We start from the raw sequence: 23,860 nt of genomic DNA, 5'->3' as shown, positions 1-23,860 counted from the left end.
GATTATTTCATATAGAAATAGTCAGTGATAAAAAGGAGGAAAAAGAGAAGGAGAGGAAGGGAAAGGAGAAAGAGGAGGAAAATCAGAGGGAGAAGGGGAAGGAAGAGGAGAAAAAGGAGGAATTGGAAAAGGAGGAGGAGGAGAAAAGAAGATTATTATCAGCATTAGAAAAAAATTCCATATTACTGAAAAACTTGAACATAGTCATCATGGTAACTCTAAAATTGGATAAGTTGTCAGAATGCCTGAATCTTTGGTATATAATATAAAACATGCAGGCAAAATAAAAGAAAAAGGGAAATTTGCATGACCTTTCTGTGGCTTGCAAACAGTTACAAGGAACAGAAGAGTTACAATGATAAAAAATGGAGTATTTTTATTTGTTTGGGTTGAAGATTACAAATATGCATCCAAATATGCAGAGCAGCCATTCAGACAAAAACTTTAAGTTTAAGGCAGTGAGAAAAAATAGAAATGGATAATGAAAAAACTTTTCCTGAAAGCATTGGTTTGTCAATTACTTAAAAAAATCAAGTTCAATTGCATAATGTTAAAAAATTAACAGAGGCTCCAGCACCTTAATATCCTAATGTTTTAAGGAAAATTACCCAAGAAGGTATATATACTGATCAACAGAATTTTAGGGTAGATGAAACAGGCTTATTATGAAAAAAGGAAAGCCCACCAAAACTTGCTTTTCTCAGAAGAAAAAAACTCAACCCAGATTTAAAACATCTAAGGATCATCCAACACTTTTATTGGAAGGTAATGAAGAAGAGAGTTTTATATGAAAGCCAATGCTTGTTTATTGGCCTCAAAATCCTTAAATTCCAAGAAGCTACAACTATCGATCACTTCCAGTTCTTTGGCAGTTAAATAAGAAAGCATGGATGAATAAAACTGTTTTTAAACAATGATTTTAAAGTTATCTTAGCCAAGTTGTTGAAAAATACTATAGGAGATAATAATATTGAATTTAAAGCATTACTGATTTTAGATAATGCTGCAGATCCTTCAACTACACTTGGTTCGTTGTGGGAGAATATGAGCCTACAAATTTGCTGAGATGTGGCTAAAGCTTTTTGAACCTACCAGCATACATATGAAGATTTAAAGGAAGACACTTAGTTTACACAGTTAAAAATTTATAACAAAAATAATGATATTTTTGTCATATACATATAGGTTTCCTTAGGTATATGATAGTAATTTTTTAATTGTTAAAGTTTTGCTTTCTATAATTACTCTATTTGTAATAAACTTAAATCAACGACATTTTAATACTATTGTTATACTACATTAATAATAAAACAAGATGTATTTTTTAAAGATTTCATTGTATATTTCCATTGGTTCTGGAACCAATGACCATTTTTGCATATAATTATAATTTCAAAACATGTAAATTTTAATAATATGAGCACTTCACAGGATTCATTGTTCACAATAAACAGGATCTAGGTGTATATATACATCTTGCCTCCCCTATTAGAATATAAACTCTCCAAGGGCAAGAACTGTTCCACTTTTGTCTTTGAATCTTCAAAGCTTAATACAGATATACTTGGTATACAGATATACTTGAATGTGTATTGACTCACTAACTACAACCTGACCTTTCAAAATCTTCTTATATGGTTCAACTATTCATCTGCAAGTTCTTTCTGTACCTTAACAAGAAATTAAGTCAATCTTCTAATGAGCTGATCTACCCTAACAAAGGCCTAGAGCAGAGTTGTTAAATTCCCCAAACCTTGACTCCCCAGAAAATGATTAAAATGTAATTAGTAAATGTTTAACAAAATAAATAAAAATACAATAAAACATGTATAATGTTAATTTGTGGGGTTTGCCAATGTAATATGCTGCCCACAGGAATAAATTCTATTTGTTTGACAGCTCTGATCTAGAGAATCTTCTTCAGACAAACAACCAGGGAAGAATAAAATGAGATTCCCAAGCCATTAGAACTTTCATTAAAAAAAAAAAGCAAGATAGTTAATTATAAGTACAGTAAAAGTTTACCTCGAGACTACTGGAGAAATTGGGGCTATATAAAATATAAATAAATTAAGTAAATAAAAATGATATAAAGTATCTTCATTAAGTCAGAGGTTTTGAAGACTTTCAGAGTTAAACTAGAATGTCCAAGCAAAGAAACTACAGTAATATATCACAAAGATTATTCACTATGACCAGATAGGATTTATACTAAGAATGCAAGGATGGCTTAATATTAGGAAAACCATCAGCATAATTGACCAGATCAATAATCAAACTAACAGAAATCACATAATTATATCAATAGATGCAGAAAACGCCTTTGACAAAAATATAACAGCCATTCCTATCGAAAACACTAGAAAACATAGGAATAAAAGGGCCTTTCCTTAAAATAAATAGTATTTATTTAAAACCATCAGCAAGTATCATTTGCAATGGAATAAGTTAGAAGCCTTCCCAATAACATCAGGAGTGAAGCAAGGATACCTGTTATCACCACTATTATTTAATATTATACTAGAAATGCTAGCTTTAGCAATTAGAGAAGAAAAAAAATTGAAGGAATTAAAGTATGAAATGAGGAAACTAAACTATCATTCTTTGCAGATGGTCTACTTAAAGAATCCTAGAAAATCAATTAAAAGACTAGTGAAAATAATTAACAACTTTAGCAAAGTTGCAGGATATAAAATAAACCCACATAAATAATCAGCATTTCTAGATTTTCCAACAAAACTCAGCAGCAACAGTTAGAAAGAGAAATTCCATTTAAAATCACTCTAGACCTTATAAAATACTTGGGAATCTATTTGCTAAGATAAACACAGGAATTATATGAACACAATTAAAAACCCTTTTCACACAAATAAAATTAGACCTAAACAACTAGAAAAAATATTAATTGTTCTTGGGTAGGCTGAGCGATACAATAAAAATAATAATCATACCTAAGTTAATTTAATTATTCAGTGCCATGCCAATGAAATTAACAAAAAAAAAACATTTTATAGAAAAAAATAATAAAATTCATCTGGAAGAACAAAAAGTCAAGATTATCAAGGGAACTGATGGAAAAAATGTGAAGGATGGTGGCCTAATAATACCAGATCTTAATCTATAGAACAAAGCAGTAATTATCAAAACAATTTGGTAGTACCTAAGAAATAGAAGGGTAGATCAGTGGAATAGACTAGAGATAAATGACATCAGCAATCTAGTGTATGATAAAACTCAAAGATCCTCGCTATGGGGATAAGAACTCACTATTTGACAAAAACTTCTGGGAAAATTGGAAAACAGCATGGCAAAAGTTAGGTTAAGATCAATATCTCACACCCTATACCAAAATAAGGTCAAAATTGGTATATGACTTAAACATAAAGATTGATATTATAAATAAATTAGGGGAATATAGAATAGTTTGCCTGTCAAATCTATGGAGAAGGGAAGAATTTATGACCAAACAAGAGATAGAGAACATCGCTAGATATGAAATGAATACTTTTGATTATATTAAATTATAAAGGTTTTATACAAACAAAATCAATGCAGCCAAGATTAGAAGGGAAACAACAAATTGGGTAAAATTTTTATAATATTATATATATATATATAATTTTATTATTTATTGGATAAAGGTTTCATTTCTCAAATATATAAAGTACTAGGTAAAATATATAAGAATCCAAGTCATTCCCCAATTGATAAATTGTCCAAGTATATAAATAGGGAGTTTTCAGATGAAGAAATAAAAGCTATCAATAATCATATGAAAAAATGTTCTCAATCCCTCTTGATTAGAGAAATGTAAATTAAAGCAACTCTGAGATACCATCTCATACCTATCAGATTTGTCAATAGGACAGCAAAGGAAAATGATAAATGTTGGAGGGGATGTGGCAAAATTGAAACATTGATGCATTGCTGATGGAATTGTGAACTGATCTCACCATTCTAGAAGGCATTTTTGGAATTATGCCAAAGGGCTATAAAAGAATGCCTTACTTTTGATCCAGTAATACCACTACTGGGTCTGTATCCCAAAGAGATGAAAAAAAAGTGGGGAAAAAACCTGTTTGTACAAAAATATTTATAGCTGTCTTTTTTTGTGGTGGCAAAAAATTAGAAAGGATGTATCTCAGTTGGGGAATGACTGAACAAATTGTGGTATTTGATGATGATAGGATACTATTATGCTATAAGGAATGATGAACAGGTTGATTTCAGAAAGAGATGGAGACTGTTGCAGAGTGAAATAAGCAGAACCAATAGATCGTTATATATAGTAATTACAATATTTAGGAATGTTCAAATGTAATAGACTTTGCTACTAATAGCAATACAATGATCCAGAAGAATTCTGAGGGACTTATAAAAAAGAATGCTATCTACTTCCAGAAAAAGAACTGTTGGAGTAGAAACAAAGATGAAAAAAATGTAATTTATCACTTGTTTTGGGGTTCTATTTTGGAGGTTTGGGTTCTATAAGATTATTCAGTTATAAATTGAATCATGTAGAAATATGATAATACATGTAAAATCCAGATTGAATTGCTTGTCAGCTCAAGGACGGAGGAGGGGAAAAGGAAGGGGGTCATATGGATCATATGACTTTGGAAAACTTATGTGGAAATTTGTTATTAAAATTTTTTAATTTAAAAACTAGAATGTCCAAAAGGAGGCTAATAATGCCATCAGCCTTGAAAATATATTTGTTTTTATTAGAAACCTAAAGATTTGAGCCCATGTCTAAACCATTGAAGTTATGGACAGTAGCATTGGGGAGAATAATGGGAAAGGAATGGAATTCATAGGTAGGAGCAATTAAGAAAGTCTAAGGTTTAACTCAATTGCATTTTTAGTTCTATATACCTGTATAAGCATTGTTAACTTATTATAAAGAAAAAACCTTGAAGTACCATAATAACATGAATTAACCACAAAACTCTTGCTTAACTTAAGTTTTTGAAATTATCCTGGGAAGGTAAATAAAAAAGAAGAATTGGTGATACCTTCTGCAATAGACTTTAGATAGAATCTCCAAAATGAAAGGAAGAGCAGGAACAAAAAACAAAAACAACTCCACAAATGTTTGTCAATTGCTATATTCTAGACACCTTGCTAGGTCCTGAGGGTAAAACACAAACATCATTGAAATAGCCCATTCTCAAAGACCTTACACTCTAGTGGGGAAACTATGAATAAATATAAGTATATATGGCAAATGTGTACAAAATAAATACAAGGTGGTGGCTTATGAGCCCACAAGTGGAAGAAAATGAGGCAAAGGACTCCAAGAAATCTCTCCAAGGCTAAATATGTAGTAAGAAGCCCTTTATGATATCTCAGAGGTACAGTTTAGATGGCAGAATAGGATGACAGGTATCTGGAGCACATAATTATTCTGAAATAATTTATTTTTCTAGCTCATCTTTATATGGGATGTAGTTGACATACCTCTTTTCACTATAACTTTAGAGGATTCCCAGAAAGGAGAGGAACATTTTTGTTGTTCAGTCATTTGTCATGTTTAACTCTTCTTGGCCCCATTTGGGATTTTCTTGGCAAAGATAATAAAGTAGTTTGCCATTTTCTTCTCCAGCTCATTTTATAGATGAGAAGATTGAGGCAAACGGTTCAGTAAGCTGTCCAGGTTCACACAGGTAGCATGTTTCTGAACTGGATTTGAATGATCCTTCCTTACTTCAATCCCACCACTCTATCCATTGTGCCACCAGAAGAAGAGAGAGTAAGCAGCTTATGCCCTCCTCTCCCTGCCACCATCAGTACCCCATATGTGAGAAATAGCCCCACCTCCACCTCAATCACCAGGAAAAGACTAGGGATCCCTGCTCCCTCATTGTAACTTAGAACTGCAAGATTGGTCCTCTTTACCATATTCAGTCTTTCCCTTTCCCTCTTTCCTTCTTCCCCTTATAGTCTGTTAGTCTCTGTCTTTTCTACTTATTGTCCTCCTGGGTCTTTGCTTTAACCTTGTTAAGGAATCCTGATTGCCTTTTCTAGGTATGACACAGTCCCCTTGCTTGCATTTAGCATTAATAAGGTTCTGACCCTTGGTCTAAAAACGACCCTTTTCATTGTTGATTATTTCCACAATCACAATTCTAAATAGTTTCTCAGGTTTCCCCTAAGACTTTAGCTACATTTCACAAGTGCAAAAGAAAGACCCGAGAGGTTTGAATCCAGATGGACCATGATGTCAAGTAAAGCTCTACAACGTCAACAGCCTACCTAACCTGTCCCTGGTCACCTTCCTGCTATTAACAGAGATACTAAAGGACAAGGATTTACAGGATAAATGTGTTTCCTATTAAAGAGAACTGGTGTCTCACAGTTTGGAGATTGTTTTTATGCCCTCTTTTCCCTCTTTCAATTTAAAATTGTATTTTCATGAAGGAAACCAAATCACTGGCCTTTCCACTTGAGGAGTAAAGGGGAGAAGCAAGTGATAGCTTTATTACTATGTGACCTCACACTTCATCTCTACCTTCTCTTTTTCAATGGAAGGGGACCAATGGGGAAAGAGGACCTAATTGCATTTTATCGGAAACACATCTGTAGAAAATCTAACTGGGATGATGCTCAATTTCTCTATATTGGGGGGAAGAGAGAAGAAAAGAGAGAATAAAAATAATTTTCAGGGTCCTTGAATTCTATCAGCCTGTTACTTCCAGATTCTGAACTTTGTTGATGAATGAGATTTAGGAAATGAATTGGACTAGAAAAAAATCAAAATTTGGACTACAATGAAATTATAATTTTTCCTAATTCAAAAGACATTTTATTTTATTTTATTTTTAAAACCTTTACCTTCCATCTTGGAATCAATACTGTGTATTGGTTCCAAGGCAGAAGAGTGGTAAGGGCTAGGCAATGGGGATCACATGACTTGCCCAGGGTCACACAACAGGGAAGTGTCTGAGGCTAAATTTGAACCTAGGACCTCCCATCTCTAAGCCTGGCTTTCAATCCACTGAGCCATCCAGCTGCCTCCTAAAAGACATTTTAAATGAATACATTTTAAGTAATAATTCCAAGATAGGATCAAATGGGGCCCTCTGAGTCATCAAATCTTTTTCTTAAACTCTTCTAACTGTTTTGTTCAACATAAGATTAGTGACCAATTAATTGTAACAGGCTTTTTGCTAACCCAGCTCTAACCATGTCATGAATGAGAATATGAGCCAGTATTACAAGATGTAAAGATAGTTGAGACAAATAACTGTCCAGTGCCCTCAGGGATGGTCACAACCATCTCTACCCCTCAACCCCCTTATCTTAATTCTTGATTTTTTTTTCTTAACAGGTTCCAGACAATCCAAAAGATGTGAACTAAAATTATCTCAGGAAATGCTTAAATACAAACTCCTTCACATTAATTAATTAGCTCTGATTCCAGTCTCAAATCTAAGTTCCATAGGCTTAGACAATATTACTGGTCTTATAATTTATTAACAGTATCAAATAATTCAGACATAAATAAATATTCATTCAATGTATCGACTGTGAGAAAGATCAGAACCAGTCACTTCTCACCAAGAGGTGCAATTACTGACTCCAAATCATAGTCTAATAATTTAGATCTCTCAGGATGGCAGTTGAGATCACTCAAGAATTCTCCTCAAAATATTTTCTCCATAGAATAATTTAATGTGTTTCTTTTCCGATCAGGAATGAAACAGTTCAATTCAATTCTCTCAACACGTCTCTGAAGACTCTCAAATATGACAGTTAACTCTGTAAATCCCTCATAGGTCTGTCTTTCATAATGATTAATTATAACCTCTCACATACCTTTTTTTTTCTGCATAAGACTTAATTGTAGGTTCTCATAGATTCTTTCTCCATGATCTAACTATGGTCTCTGAAATATTCTTTCTCCATGATGTTTAACTCTTTAAGACTTCTCATAAAATAAATTCTCTTACACCTGTCTTAATGCCTCATAGCCTCCTCCAAAGATGACCTGATTGCCAGGCCCCAAGATTCTAGCCCCTTTCTCTTAAATATATAGTAATAGCATTACAAGGTGTTTGTGAAATGAGCTAGGCAAGCTAGGGTTACACAGTCAATAAAACAGAAAAAGGAGAACAAAGGGAAGACATCCTGGGCAATGTAGTTATCTCAATCATACCCATGTTTCAAAGTCCAGTTCTAGTCCAACTTGTCCATGAAAAAGAATTCCCTCTAGATCAGTTCCCAATTACTAAATTCCTCTCCTAATACATCAGTGTCAGAAGTTCCCTATATTGGTGAGATCACAGATTCTGATAAAAACAAGAACAAAGAGTTTACACTAGTAACTACCCAGGCAGCACTAGGACAAAAGTAGTCAGACTAGGGATAATGTAATAAATAGAAGACAATGTCCCAGGCCCACCATGTAGGAATTAACACCCCTGTGGGGGCCAAATTAAAAAAAAAAGTTTTTAAAAATTCTTAAGCCAAGAGATTAAGACAGAGGTCATAGAGCAGCATGACCAAGAGTAAGTACAAGAGCCTGAGAGCCAGAATATTGACAAGTTAAATAGGGAAACAAAATTTATATTTGTATCCAGGGATCCTGGATTGGAATTCCAGCTTTGCCACACACCACCTATACAATCTTGTTCAACCTCTCTTAGAGGGACCTTAGTTTCTGAACGATGAAATAAGGATGCTGGACTAGATGATCTCTATAATCTCTATCAGTTTCAGGAAATGGAAGATACATGAGAGCAAGGATTGTTTTGATTTTTTTTTGGTCTGTTTTCCTCATCTAGCTATATGACCCTAGTGTGTATTGAGCAAGGAACAAATTCTAACTGAAGATAGTAGCTGTGGGACTCTAATCAGGAAAGCAGAGGGAAGCTTAGGACAGAAGCCACCAGTCTCAGACCAAAGGGAAGGCTGCTATTTGTTGCTCTGAGTCTTCCAGTGTTGCTGAGTGACTGAGTCTACTGAAACTCCTAACCAGGGACAAGCCAACAGACTCAACCCTGCATCAGGAATTTATAGAGCTCAAGCCAGAAGAGCAATGAGCAGACCTCACCCAGAATCACATTATTTTTGGAGATCTGAGAACTTCCTACCCACAATATGAGCTGTGAAAGCAGGAAGACATTAGAGGAGAGAAGTTCAGAACAAACATTACCCCCCAGAATTATTCAGAACCCCACATTAACAAAGTCTAAAGTCAGGAAGTAGGCTGGAAGAAAATGGACAAACTAAAAAATAAACCCACAATAAAGAGTCATTATGATGCCAGGGAAGCTCAAGGCATAAACCTAGAAGAAAATAATGACTCAAAAATATCTATAAGGAAAAACTCAAAGAAAAAAAATGCAACACTAGTGCAAGCAAGTCCATTAGTCAAACCAGAAATCCTATAAGACTTAAAGCAAGACCTTTAAAAAGAGCTGAAACATGATTTTTAAAACTCAAATGAGATAGAGCTCAAGAAGTCAGATATTTTATAAGAATTAACAGTTTAGAATAAGGGGTATAAAACTTTATTCAAGAAAATAACTCTGTGGACATTAGAATTGACCAGAAACTAATGACTTTCTGAAACATAAAGAAATGTTTAAATAAAGTAAAAAAAAACTAACTAAAAAATAGAAGAGAATATGAGGCATCTCAGATTAAAAACAACTAATCAAGAAACCAGATGGAGGTGGGATCATTTAAGAATCACTGAGTTGACTGAAAGCCATGACAGAAAAAGAGCCTAGATGTTATCTTTAAAGAAATAATAAATGAAAACTGTCTAGATCTCTTAGAACCAGTGGGAAAATGAGAAAGGAAATCACAAGTCATCACCTGAAAGAAATACCAAGATAATTCCCAGGTATATTATAGCTAAAATAAGCTCTCACAGATCAAGGGGGTTTAAAGAAAAGACTATAAATAGCAAGGAAGTATTCAAGTATCAAGAAGCCACAATTAGGATCACACATAATTTGTCAGCCACCATAATGAAGGAACAGAAAACATGGAATATATTCCAGAAAACAAAGGATATAAATTTACAACCAAGAATAATTTATTTATCAAAATTAAGTCAGAGGACTTCCAAGCATTCATTACTTATGAAAAGGCCAGAGCTAAATGAAATTACATACAAATACAGGAGTTAAGGAAACATAAAAAGATAAAGTTGAACATGCAATTATAATAAACAGGGTCAAACTGTATATAGTTATGTGGAGAGAAGATACATAGGAGAGGATAAATTAAGAGATGGATTAATCAGAAACAAAATAATCTCTTAAATTGGAGGGAGAGAAAATGAAAACATATACCCTTTGGGACCACTTCCAATGCCATTCACAAGCAGTCCCATAAAAAAGAAGTGACTTGTGAATTACCACATCATGGAGGCCCAAGTCTAAGGCCCAGCTGGTGAAAAAGCTAAAAGCAGAACCTATCTCTCAATGCAACATTCTTTCTAATATATCAGACTTCTCCCTTTCTGATCTCAGTGGAAAGCAAACGAAAAAAGACCAACAAAAAATTGCTATCTGTATTTGCCTGAATCATATAATGGAACAAAGTATCATCAAGCATATATTAATTAATGTTAATTGAATTCTTACTGAAGCCTTTGCCTCACTTTTCCAGTCTTCTGACATGTTACTCCCTGCCCTATGTCCTACAACCCAGTTACATTGGTCTCATTGCTGTTTTTGCTCAATGATAATTCATCTCCTAATTCCTAGTAATTTTACTGGTTGACCCTAAGGCTTGAAATTTTCTCCTTCCTCATTTCTGCTTCTGGCTTCCCTAGATTTCTTCAAGTGTTAGCTAAGATGACACTTTCTATTAAAAAGTTGACACACGCACGCACGCACGCACGCACGGTAGGTTGTCTCCTCCATTAGACAGTGAGCATCTTGAGGGCTGAGACTAGTTTTGCCTTCCTTTGTATCCCTCGCACTTATCATAGTGCCTTTTATGTATATAGAAGGATCTTAATAAATTCTAGTTGGCTTGATTTAATTTAATAATGCTCAGAGGAATGTTCAGATTGAGGAGCCAGGAGGCTAGAAGGATAGAAAAAAGAATAGCAGAGCCAAAGTGCAAGCAGATAAAGATCAGAAATCTCAGAGACCTGTAAAAACAGGTAAGAAATTGTCTCCCCCAACAGAGGCCAGGGCAATGGTACCAATTTGCACCTTCCAGCAAAGATAGATTTTTTTTTTGTCTAAGAAAGAACATTGTGGAAGCCAGTCATTTTGGTTGAAGTAACTTTTACCTGGATCTATTCTGAGCCACATTCCCTTCAGGGTTTGGGGGTGGGGATGAGAGGGTATAACTTGGTAATGCCTAGATAAGCTGTTCTGGGTAGAAGGAAATTATTTCAGCATGCCCAGAAAACCTGGGTTAATGGAGTCAGTCACAGTAACCCAAATTGTGGGCCATATTTAGCTACACAGAGGAGCCAATGTTGAAATACCAAAGTATCAAACTGCATATCGCACTCTAATCCTAGATCTAAATACCATCCAAGCAATCCCTCCCACTCAAGATCAAGATATTATTTTCATTTTGCAATTCAAAAAGGTAGCATAGCTCTAGAGCTGAAAGGGAACTCAAAAGTTATCTAGTCCATTCCTCTCAGCAAGGAAGCCCTTACTTCTTGGCTTAGAGACTCATGACTTAAATTTAGACTACTGATTGCAATGAAAAAGAGGAATCTATGAAAAAGGAAAAGAGGTAAGGCTTGAAGTCATCTAACTCCATAGAAATCCAGCAACAGTATATTTATAGAAAAAATCAGTCTAATTTCACTCTAACAAAAGAACCCAAGAAGCAAAATTGGAGAATCTTGTTCTCTAATAACTCAGCCTTATTAATATTGTGTTGCTCACTTCAGGAAATTTACCCAGGAAAAAAATGAATTTAAAAGAAAATGAAGATTGCATTCAGAAACAATAAAAGCACTTCAAGTTATGGGGATTATATTCTCCCCTTGATATATATATATATATATATATATATATATATATATATGATGACTCCCCATTAGTGAATGGGAGCAGTAAGGACCTGCCAAATAGGAAAATTGCTTTGTAAAAAGTGAAATGTACCATATGTTCCCAGCAAATTCCCCATTACACCCCCACAGTGAGGGTACTTACCTGACTCTGGTATGAAGGGGCATGTCCTTGGACATTTCTAGCTTATATGCTTTGAAAAACTAAAAGTATTATGTAAATGTAAGCTATTTTTATTCTGATTCAAAATCTAGGCAGAGCTAAAAGTACTTTAGAAGTCATCTTGTCCAGTTCTCTCATTTTATAGATGAGAAAATAGGGGTCCATACAAGTATTTATTAAATTTTTCACAGGTCTGAAGTAAGACTCAATACCTGAATTAGGTGCTCTAACTCTAAATTTCACAGGCTTTCCACCATAATATACATTATTATTAATATTTGAAGTGTAATCACGATAGATGCTGATCTCCACTGGAGGTCATGGTCCTCCTGGCAGTCTGATATATCCTATGGACCCATTCTCAGATTAGTGGTTTTTGACATTTTTGACTTTGTGTGCTTGTTGCCTTCCACAGTGCTTGGCATGTAGATGATGCCTGACAAATTATTTTTGTCTATCCATTGTCTTTGACATGTCTCAGGTTATGGTTTATCTAAAGATATGCGACTAACACTTCTGACATAATTTGAGGAAAGTGAAGTGAGAATTTGTATGGTGCTAGCTGTAAGTGGGCAGTATTTCAGAGAAAGTCAACTCTGATATAGTTTGACATCAGAGAAGTTTCCCTGAAGCAGGTGGGGTATTCTCCAAGATAAGAAAGAGGATGTGTGGTGGGGACTGGGAGATGTCCTCTCAAATGGCACCTGTATTACAGATAGAATTGCCTTCTAAATAAAGCAGCTCTTAAACCTCTTTCTGACAGAGAAATGTTACTCTTGTCTATAGGACTGAACAAACTGAAAAGTCTGTTTTCTTTTTAAATTGCCCCAAAGTCAAGAATAAAATCTCTACTTTCAAGGAGTTATATTATGCTGAGGGAAAACAAAACTTATACAACTGAGTAATAGAAATCCATATAACATAATGTATACTCTATTAGACAGTTTTGTGGTTCAGTGGATAAAGTGCCAGGTCTGGAGTCAAGAAGACTCATCTTCCTGAGTTCAAAAATGGCCTCAGATACTTCCTAGCTATGTGACCCTGGACAAGCCACTTAACCCTATTTATCCCAATTTCCTAAACTGTAAAGTGAACTATAGAAGGAAATGGCAAATCATTTCAGTATATTTGTCAAGAAAACCCCAAATGCAATCATAAAGAGTCAGATACAACTGAAAATGAGTGAAGAACTTTTGAAATTAAATATAGTTCCTAGCACAGTGCTCGATAGCATGAGGTAGTAGGTAACAGAAACTCAGCAAATGCTTATTAGATGATTATTATCAATCCCTCTAGCTTGCTTGCTTTGTCCTACTGTATCTAAATCTTAGGTCTACTAATGATACCCATTAAGCCATAAGAGAATTATTTCATTTTTGCCCTCAAGGCTGAAGAGATCACTGACCCCTAATTTAATAGATAACTCCCATTTGATGGTCTATACAATGCAATTTCCTGACTCAAAGATGTAGCTGTTAAATCCAACAGATGCACATAGAGTTGTTGTTTGTCCTTCATTTTTGAAGATTACCAATGATATTACACAATGATGTCTTGACCTGTGCATGAATTAGATTTAAGAGAGGTACAAAGTCATTAGCCTCATTTCCTCTTTCAGAGTTATCCAAGTCAAGTGGCAAGACAAAAGTCAGAATGACTGGTGATAGCTCAGGATATGGTAGAAGATCTGGGCATCTTCAATGTCTGATCAAGCTCTAAGATTCAACAGCATCTGCTTCAGCTGCCTATATGGCTATTAAAAGAACAAATTGTTCTCATCCAATCATTCCACTGGAGGTAGTCTTTGTATGCTTGGGGGTAGACACCCTCCCCCCAACACCAACAGGTTTGTAGCTCATCAGTCCTTCAACCTGGTTTAGCCATCTGGTGAGATGGTTTCCTGGGATATGGCTGCTGCATATGCTATGGCTTCTTGGAACTAGAGGTGATATCTGGGTAGCAGGTGGACACCAAAGGTGGATGAACAGCCCTGAAAAGGCAAGCCCTCATACCAGAGGTGCTCATCCTCCTTGAACACCCATACACAGTACATACGGAGAAGAGTCTCAGGAAAATGATGGCAAAGGTCAGTTCACTGCTTCACTGAAGTGTGGTAATCTACTCCAAGCTCCAAGAAATATCTTCACCTTATTTTAATTGCATTCTAAGTTAAGGAATCACCAAAATCAAAGGGGTCTTCATTCCCTACCATCCCCCAATCTGAGAACAGTGATAGCTTTTGTAGCTTGAAACTCAAAATTGGAAACCAGGACTTCTGGAAGTATTATTGATGAAAACCACTGATTGCAGCACTGTACTGGGTTGTGCTTCGAGAGGTAAAGCAAATAAAGATTTCTACGTCCATTCTTTAAGCTCATTTTCCTGCTTGGTGCATTTAATGGTTCATATTTGGGGGGGGGGATATTTGGTATTCACTTTGTATATATACTATGTGTATTGATGTTGAGGTATTTCCTCCCCTACAATGCAGCTGACATAATCCCAGAAAGGGAAAGAGAACAGAAATAATAAAATATTAATAAAGTGCAAAAGTCTCCATGTTATCCATTTGCAAAGCTTGAAGAAGTTTCCCTAATGGAAATGGAATGGAAAAGCAGCTTATCATTAGCTAAAGGAATCCTAGTCATGCCACTGGGCCTTCAAAAAGCTAAGTCTGTTGGTCATGGGGACAATCAACACATTTAAGACAGGAAGCAACCTTGTGGAGTATGACCCCTGTACCTCCATCAGAGACCATGGAAGGATAAGTATTTTTCACTTCCCCATTCCCTATCATCCATGGCATTAAGCAAAACTATTTGGTGAGTAGGAGACATTACCCAGCAAAGAGTTGGATACTGAGATAGACAAAATGAGAAAGAAACAGAAAGAGAAATAGAGAATTGTAGCAGAAAGCAATTTTAAGGAGTACGACCTCTTGAATCAGAGAATAGAGCCAATCATGAATCCAAAATAGAAATAGATCTGGAATTGAGGAATTGAGGTAAGTAGGAGGACAGGCCCCTACAGGGAAAATGATCTATATAAGAACAGAAAAACTACGACATCCCTGCAATACAGGAGACATATGTCTCTTCAAGTTACTAATGACTGCCTTAGAGCTAGAAAGAGATAGTAATTGAATGTGTTCTCACCCACAAGGCCAAAGAAGAGAATTCTTAGAGCCCAAATTCAGGGATCCAGACTTCTAGAGATAGAATAAGAACCTAAGCAATGACAGACTAGCATTACTTCTCTACCAACCCCAAATTTGAAAATCATAGAATCTAGACTTCTATAGGGAAGAACATTTCTAGAGAGTGTCAGCCTCTTTGGGAGAGGAGAATTGCCTACATGATTCTCATTTTTAGGGAAGAACAAGAGACTAAAGCATTTACTTGGAGAAGCAAAAAATCTGCACTTTTCCTTTGATGTTAATAAGAGTTTTTTCCACATAGTTTAAGTCTGCCTCTTTATTTCCCTTCTTGAGACAATCAATTCTCAAGGTGGTACCGTAAGTTTGACTTTCTATGTGGGTCTCAGGGACAAAAATGGGACTGGAAATGGGAAACCTGACTATCTAGGAAACCCAATTGTGTTTTCCTTCAGAATGAGTTCAAGCCCTCCAGGTACCATATAGATGGAGACTTGGGTGGGTCTCTGAAATGAAAGTGGAACTTTAACTCTAGCAATTTCAAATGTATTTTACTTCCAAAGGTGGTGATCTGAGTCTAAGGAAAAAGAAGGAATTCACTGGAAGCAGAATTATATCTGATCCCTTATATATTTTTCTGAATTTCCTTTGGGGTGAAATAAAGGCTATTCTATAGCTAATATGCTTTGTAACCTTAAGTGCTTTTTGCTAGAGACCCTTTTACCATACCCTGTGAAAGTCTCAACATAAGATGCACAATTGTTATTGCCAGATTTCCCAGAGATAACTCTGGATATGAGCAAAATGAGCCAAAGAAATATATTTTGTGAGTTGGTGCCTACAACTGAACTTGGCCAAAGTAAGCCTAAATCTTGGGATAGTGACTTTGGGGTCCCATAATTACCCTAAAGATTATATTTCCACAGTAGAATGTAAGTTCCATGAAGGTCAAAAATGGTTTCACTTATGTCTTTCTATCCCCAGTTCTATAGCTCGAAGAATAAAAACTTTTGAAATACTTGTTGAAAGAGGAACATTTATTTCTTGTTTCCTTTGGGAAGCACTTTTACATAGATAATGTCAGCCTGTCACATTAGCATAAGATAAAGAGTAGAATATCCTGAGAAAGAAGCTGGGGATTTCCACAGACTTCCATCCAACTTGGCCTCCAGAGTTCAGAAAAGTCTTGAAACTGCTAGTTCATGGAATTCCAGTGTATGCCTCATATTTTGTTCAGTGGGTGTCAGTATCTGAAATTCACTGCCTCATATGCTTGCCACAAGATGCAAAAATCAATCACAGAATTCCATCTGCAACATCCTCAACAATTCTTAGCTTGAAAACCTCTAGTTATTGCAAACCTACTACCCCTGGAGGCAACCCATTTCACTTCTGAATAGCTCTAATTCTTGGGAAGTTTTCTCTTACATTAACCCTAAATCTGCCTCTTTGCAATTTCCTGCTTGCTTCTAATTCTACCCTCTAAGGGCAAACCAGACAATTTGAATGCCTCTTCCACATGCCGGCCCTTCAAATAAAGGCTTGATGAGAGCCATCGTGTGCCCCCTAAAAGTTCTGTTCTCCCAATTAAATACCCCAGCTTTCTTTAAATGAACCTCATATGGCATGATCTGGTGGCCAGCACTTCACCATTCTAGTAATATGGAAGTAATAGTCACTTCACAAATAACTAATCAGGAGCCATAAATGTAAAAGTCCAATCAAACAACCTTTGTTCATAGAGCCCTAACTCTAACAGGTGCTTTGGGGAACATAAAAGAAATATAATGTGGCAGTCCTGTGCTCTAGCAGTCCCAATTTAGACAGGGAGAGACAAAAGTTGCACCCATGAAACAATTCCTGGGCAGTACTATTTAAAAATACAACAAGAACTGGGAGATAGGAGAAATCATTCCAAGCTGGAGCTGTCTTCCTTTTGGGGAGGGGGGAGAGGGGAGACAGAATATAAGAGCAAAGCTAAGACCTAATAGGTCCTAGGATAGGTCCAAAAGCTAGGAGTGATAAATCACTTTTCCCATTGCATTCAACCCACCAGACATATTGATCCTGAACTAATCAAGTAGAAAGGCCCATTGGAAAGAAAAATAACAGCTTTTAAATAAAATAAATAAATCCACTTTAAAAGATTGCCATTCAAAACTGGTTGAACTGCACACAGCTGCTCCAGGCCAGAGGTCCTTGTGAGGTAGCTGGCAGAGGCAGTTTGGGAGGTGTAGGGGGGAAAAAAGGATGCATAGGACTATTTAGAGGAAATGCAGGACACCACTATGTTGTGTTGTTGGTTGTTGTTTTTTTTTAAACCTATATTCACTATGCACAGTCTCCTATGCAACATCTGGATGTGGTACTGCCTTGATTTAATAACATATTGGCAGCCAACGTTTGCTGCATTCCCACAACAGCAGTAAATAGTGGCACAGAAGAAGTATGCCAGACCTAATTTTCCCCTTTTTTCTCCTTGAAAAGGTGCATTAATATTTAATAGAAGAAAAATAATTCATGCAGATTCAAAAGAGAGAACCATGAAAATCAACATTAAAAAACCTAAGGGAAAGCGGGTCTGCTTTCAGTAAGGCTCTATTTTCCCCTTAAACACACTAAAATTCATAATTTATTCTCATGGAAGAAACCAGCAAATTCCCCCCACCTGCCTCCACTTACATTACAATCAGGGTAGCCTGATTGGAGATGTCCCATAACATCCTAACCAGGGCTGGTTTCCCTACTTCTTCAATCTATTCTTCTTCTGCATGGAGAAGCCCCTGCAATTACAAAGGAATTTCATTATTACAAGTTCCTTGAATATGGTGCTCAAGGATGGGAGTTTATTATTTAGCACTTCAATGTAGGCTGAAAAGTGTCTCATAGCACTCAGACTTTGGGCTCAAAGCCGCTCATTTCATTACTTGGTATTCACCACAGGTGTTTTCTTCTAACTCTGACATTGGAAGCTCAACAGGATGAGTTGTGTTTTAGGATTCCCAATAAAGAACTCACTTCTCATCACATATGAGTCTTTTCTCCTTCCCAATCTCTAGATGGCCAGTGGCCTCAAAATGACCTCTGGTTGTCCATTTTGTCTGGCAAAATAGCAATCTCTTTGCTTCATGCATTCATTATTATCTAACACTATGGGAAACACTATGACCTCTCAAGAAAGGGTCTATGTTCAGATGCTTCTACCCTCCTCTTCATCAGACTTTATCTGCTCTGTGCCCCAATCACAAAGACAGTTAGTCTTTGTTTTAAAAGATGGGAAAGCTAACTCTTATGAGAAACTAATCCATTCTAAGTATCTCCATTGCCACCAGTGGGCAAATTGCATGAAGTTGCTTCTTGGGGAAAACATTTGACTTATACATCATCCTACTAGAAACGTGGACCTTGACCATGGGTCCCCCTAACAAAATAGGTGAGTTTTTGTCTTATCTCATTGGAGATCTACACCACCCCTTTCAGTATACTCACTCTCTGCCACCCTCTAATCCATCTCTCTCCCACTAGATCCTTCTGGAGCAGAGTCCTCTGGAATTGATAGGTAAGCTTCCACCTCATCTTCTTGGGTATCAGACCTTCAGATTACTTCTGGCCAGCTCTTCACTATACCATAGGAGGTACCCATCACCTTCCACCCACTCCCTTTCCCAACATCCCTTTATGAGTTTTTTCTCTCATTAGAATATAAGCTCCTTGAAGGACCTGGATTGTTTTGCTTACTTGTATTTGTATCTTTTGCATGTAGCCCAGGACCTGGTGCATAATAAGTGCTTAATGAATGCTTTATTTAACCAATAGAAGTATTCTCAAGGCAATGCCGCAATCCAAAAAAAAAAAAAGAAACTCCAATAGTAGTTGTGTTAGTAGCATGGCAGGGCAGATATTTGGAAGTAGACAGGCTAGTCCTGGGTGTCAACCTCTGATATTACTAGATAGATAATTCTAGTCTACCTGTGTTCAGGGCTGGCTTTGATTATAATAATCAATTCTAATAGTAGCCAGAAAGTTTAGTCAAGGGACCTCTCACAACATTTTTTCCTGAAGATTTTATTTTACCAAAATATAGCTTTATGAAAAGCATCAGCAAGGCATGATTCTCTGGCCTATCCTATTTGCAACCAAACATATACCATTTATATACATATATGCAGTTCTCTAAACACCCTTAAACCTCATTTCCAAAGCTAGACAAATGAAACAGAGGGAACATCTCTGATCCCCAAAGTTTACTGCTTCCTTCCTTATGAATATAGACAAATAGTTCACATGCAACTTAAGGAAGATTTCCTGGGGGTAGTGTGGTAAAGAAGAAAGACAGAGGCTCAGTAATTCAGTGGCTCTGGGTACAAATCCTGCCTCCAACACCTCAGACATTTTTGAGCTTAGACAAATATTTTAACTTTCCAAAGCCATAAAATGAGTGCATTGGACTTAGATGGCCTGTGATGTTTCTTCCATCTCTTAACCTATGATGCTTCCTCTGACCAAAAATATCTTCAATGTCTCACATCATTTGCAAACAATTCATTCTGTTCTTTTTCATTCCAATCTTTTTGATGCATATATTCTACATTGTCTATCACTATGGATTTATCAGATCATTCTGGTAGTGTGGTACAAGACAAAATACTTAGTGTCCTTTTATCCACTGAGCACCTGGCAGAGAAAGATGGCAAGTGTAAATGGGATAGATAAAGGGACTGGATGAGCATAAAGTACAAAAGCAATTTTTCCTTACTTCTGTTAATTTATGCAATAGAATCACTATTTAGATTTATGTCTCTCAGTGTTAGCAATCAAACTTTATTAATCAAATGCATGCAAAATTAAGTTCATATTTTCTATCAAGCAATGCAAATCTTAATTTGAACAAACCACCAACTTGATTTCCTAGGGGTTCTCAATCTTATCCTGTTACTTAGTGACAAGATTCCCTTTCTGCCCAGGCAGAAGCTGTGTCTCCATCTAATGTGCTTTCTTGGTCAGCAAATCTCAGTCAATCTGCATTGCACATGACTAATGCTTAAGTCTTGAACACAAGAGATAACTTGGTGGTGCCCCAAGGTCAAACAAGTCTTGGGGTCTCTGATGACTTTCTTATAGTTCTACCTATAGGTATTGGCTAATTACACCCAAATTCTTATTCTTGGTCAATGACCTAATTTCTTACCAATTAATTGGATTGACATCTGATGATATTAAGTAGTGAAGAGGTTATTTACTAAATTTTCTTATTAATAGTCTGTCATATATGGGGGTCTCATGTTTCTTAAATTCTTACAAACATAAACATGCCATTTATTAATTTATATGCTTATCTTAATATTGAAAAACAAGTTATGAAAAACATTGAAACACATGCACAAAATGGTGGTCTAGCATACAATGAAATAAATTATATCTGGGTAACAAACTTATTCTCACTCTGAGGGGGAAAAATCTTGCCAGTTTTGACCCATGTCAGTCTCACTCCTCTAGCTTCAATAACAAAAGAGCCTTCTACCCTCCTGGGTAGATTCTGGCTAGGGCATCATAGCATCTCTCCTGAAATACTCCATGGATACAACAACTTGGCACTTTATCAACCTCCATGTATTTGCATCTAATCGCCCTGTTTAGAAATGGATAAGAGTTTTAAGCAGAACTCAATTCAGTTCCATTTTTAAAGCAGAGCTACTAGATACTGAATTAGGTAGTAGGCATTCAAAAGCAAAACCAGAGTAGTTCCTAACCTCAAGGAGTTGACATTCAAATGGGAAAAACAATATGCACCACAGACACCACCAAACCCTCCAAAAAAGAGTAATTTTGGTGGGATCAGGTATGGGAAACCTAACAATGGGGATGGTTAGTAAAGACTTCATTTAGGAGCTAGCACTTGAAGCTAAATCTTGAAGCAAACTAGGAATTAGTCCAAGAGATGGAGGTGAGAAAGGCTAGTATTTCAGGCATAGGCGACTGCCTGTATAAAAACACAGAGGTGAGAGATGGAATCTTATGAATAGGAATTAGCAAGTAGCAGTTCCTTCTGCACAGTGAGTAGAGCCAGATTATGAAGGGCTTTAAATGGCAAATAGACACATTCCTATTTAGTTCCAGAGGAAATAGGAAGCCTTTGTAGGGTCCTGAGTAAGGTCATGTTATGGTCAGATGTGCATTTTAGGAAAATCATTTTGGCAGCTCTGTGGAAGATAGAACAGAATTAGAAGACACTGGAAACAGGGAGACAAGTCAGAAGGCAATTGCAAAAGTCTAGCCAAGAGATAATGAAGGCCTGAACTGGGGTAGGGGCTGGTTGAGTGGAAAAAAGTGATTGCCTCTTTAAGGTACCACTATATGTCAACAGAGCTTACCCATAGTACTCAGCCTTTTTCCAAAAGGTTAAGGTAATTCCCAAGGTTCCTTGGCAGCTTTTCATTGCACCCTATTTTAGCTTATTTCCTTTCAAATCACTATTGCAATAATTTAACATGTCAGAGCTGAGAACAACACATCTCCTTCCTCCCCCTATCCCTACCCCTTATTCCCAAATTGGACTCCCCTCCCATGGGAATGTAACTGAGATTTAAGTGTGGGCCACAAGCATTTAATAAATTTAAAATAACATGCACTTACATGGTGAACGTGTGACTACACTTTTCCATGTAAATAATGTAATATTTGTGAGGAAGGGGCCTCAAACTTTTTTTTTAATGAATAGGCCTATTATATGCTGCACCTGACCTTGAATCATTTTAGGTGGGCTCTTTTTCTACTTTCCTGAATTTCTATTGAGCAAATATTTTATGATGCTAAATCACCAAAAGCTGCATTTTCTATCACCTGGTTCAGAACTGGCTCAAAACAAGTCCCATCCATTTACTTGGATCCTTCTTGGAAATATCCCCCAGTGAAGGTTTAACTGTTCCAAGAGCCTTTTCAGATCTTGAAGGATATAAAGGAGAATGGGTCGGGGAGGTAGAACAGAACTTAAGAAGAAAAAAACTTGAGTTCCTTCAGAGTTTTAGTCACTAAAGTAAAGCTTATTTAGAGTTTGCTTATTTTCTTAGAATTAATAGGAAAGAAAGAAAGAATTACATCAACAGTGTAGGCTGTTCTCCAGATAGGGACCCAGTGGAACAATTTTCAGGGAGACTAAGTTAGCTCAGACCTGTCTCTGTCTCCAAGAAAAATACTCAAGAGAAAGCTGAAACAAGATCTCAAGGGAACAATATGAGCAAATAGTCAAGAATGGAAACTGATTATTAATTATTTCTTCCTGCATTTTATACTTCACATTTAAGATACATTGGAAAGCCAGACATTGATAATAATGACAGGAAATATTCTTATTCAATTAAATCACCACAAAGTCAGGCTTAACATCTGCTCCGTGAACCCTTTAGAAATATGAGGCATTAATATTTAATAAAAAATAGCCATTGTTGGGATTTGGCAGCCTTTCCACATTGTTCTCAAAGGACATTCACTTCAGCCCTTATAACTACAGATTTTAGATGTCCCTCTCCCCCACCATAAAGAAACAGACCAGACTAATAGAGAGCACCACTTTAAAAAATCTCTCTCTCTCTCTCTCTCTCTCTCTCTCTCTCTCTCTCTCTCTCTCTCTCTCTCTCTCTCTCTCTCTCTCTCTCTCTCTCTCTCTCTCTCTCTCTCTCTCTCTCTCTCTCTCTCCCCTTTATTCTGTCCTCTACTCCATACTCCAATTAACCATGTTAGGAGAGAGATTGAACCAATAGGAGACAACACATTTAGCAGTGAGCAGAGAAAAACACAGTATACATTGAAGATATTTTGTTTTCTTAGTGTGGAAATAGAACCACCCAATCAAGGGATAGCTTAAAGGAACATAACCCTTTATATTTCATAAAATATAAAAAATCAAATAGGAACTCTACAAAGGCAATGGCCAGTCTATCCCAGCAGAGTTACACCTAAGGGGAGTCTCACAAGGTCTTTAAAAGAAGGGAAAGAGCTTTGAGTATAAGCCAGAAGTATAAATTACCTTTTGCTATGTGTTTGAGAACCTTTGTCTTCCAAACCTAAGCCCATTCTTTCTATAGATCTGTGTCCATTTGTGGGAGAGTATGCTTCAGGATTTTTTTGAAGAAGAATGTTTTGTATTTGCTCTTCTTAATACACCATCTGAGAAAATGTTTGCTAAAAGCTAATCGATGCCAGTGGTGGAAGTTTATGTGCTCATGGACAGAGTACTAGAAACCTAGTCTGTAGAACTCTTAAAGAGACCAGTAATAGCATCTGTCCTCTAAGGAGCTACTCCGCCATCTTGTTCTATGGAGTTGAAACCAGAAGGAGCAGCAGTTGCCAACTAGAATGTTTATATACTCTGATGTGACAGACTGTTAAATATATTTCTAAAGTCTAGGTAAACTATATAAAAAGGGTATAGAAACCTTCTACCAGTTTTTCTGAAAAGGCAAAGCAATGTGGCATGACTAATGAACCCATTATGGATTGAAATGCTTCCAGGATAATTTCATTTCTAACCTTACAATTTTGCTGT

At 36.4% G+C, this 23,860-nt stretch overlaps 1 long non-coding RNA gene across 1 annotated transcript in view; it reads right to left on the bottom strand.

Annotated features, from left to right (window-relative positions):
• Nucleotides 1-23,612, bottom strand: part of LOC130456561 (uncharacterized) — a 71,427-nt gene extending 47,815 nt beyond the window's left edge. Inside the window, exons 1-2 of the long non-coding RNA XR_008915615.1 lie at nucleotides 23,342-23,612; nucleotides 18,001-18,101 (exon numbers count right to left, since the gene is read on the bottom strand). This is a non-coding gene — a long non-coding RNA (uncharacterized LOC130456561). The remainder of the gene's footprint in view (nucleotides 1-18,000; nucleotides 18,102-23,341) is intronic.
• Nucleotides 23,613-23,860: the final 248 nt, after the last annotated feature.

The sequence above is a fragment of the Monodelphis domestica genome, chromosome 1 (assembly GCF_027887165.1).
Source record: "Monodelphis domestica isolate mMonDom1 chromosome 1, mMonDom1.pri, whole genome shotgun sequence".
NCBI lineage: Eukaryota > Metazoa > Chordata > Mammalia > Didelphimorphia > Didelphidae > Monodelphis > Monodelphis domestica.
Note: the sequence above shows the minus strand (reverse complement) of the source record. Positions and strands in the feature narration are given on the sequence as shown.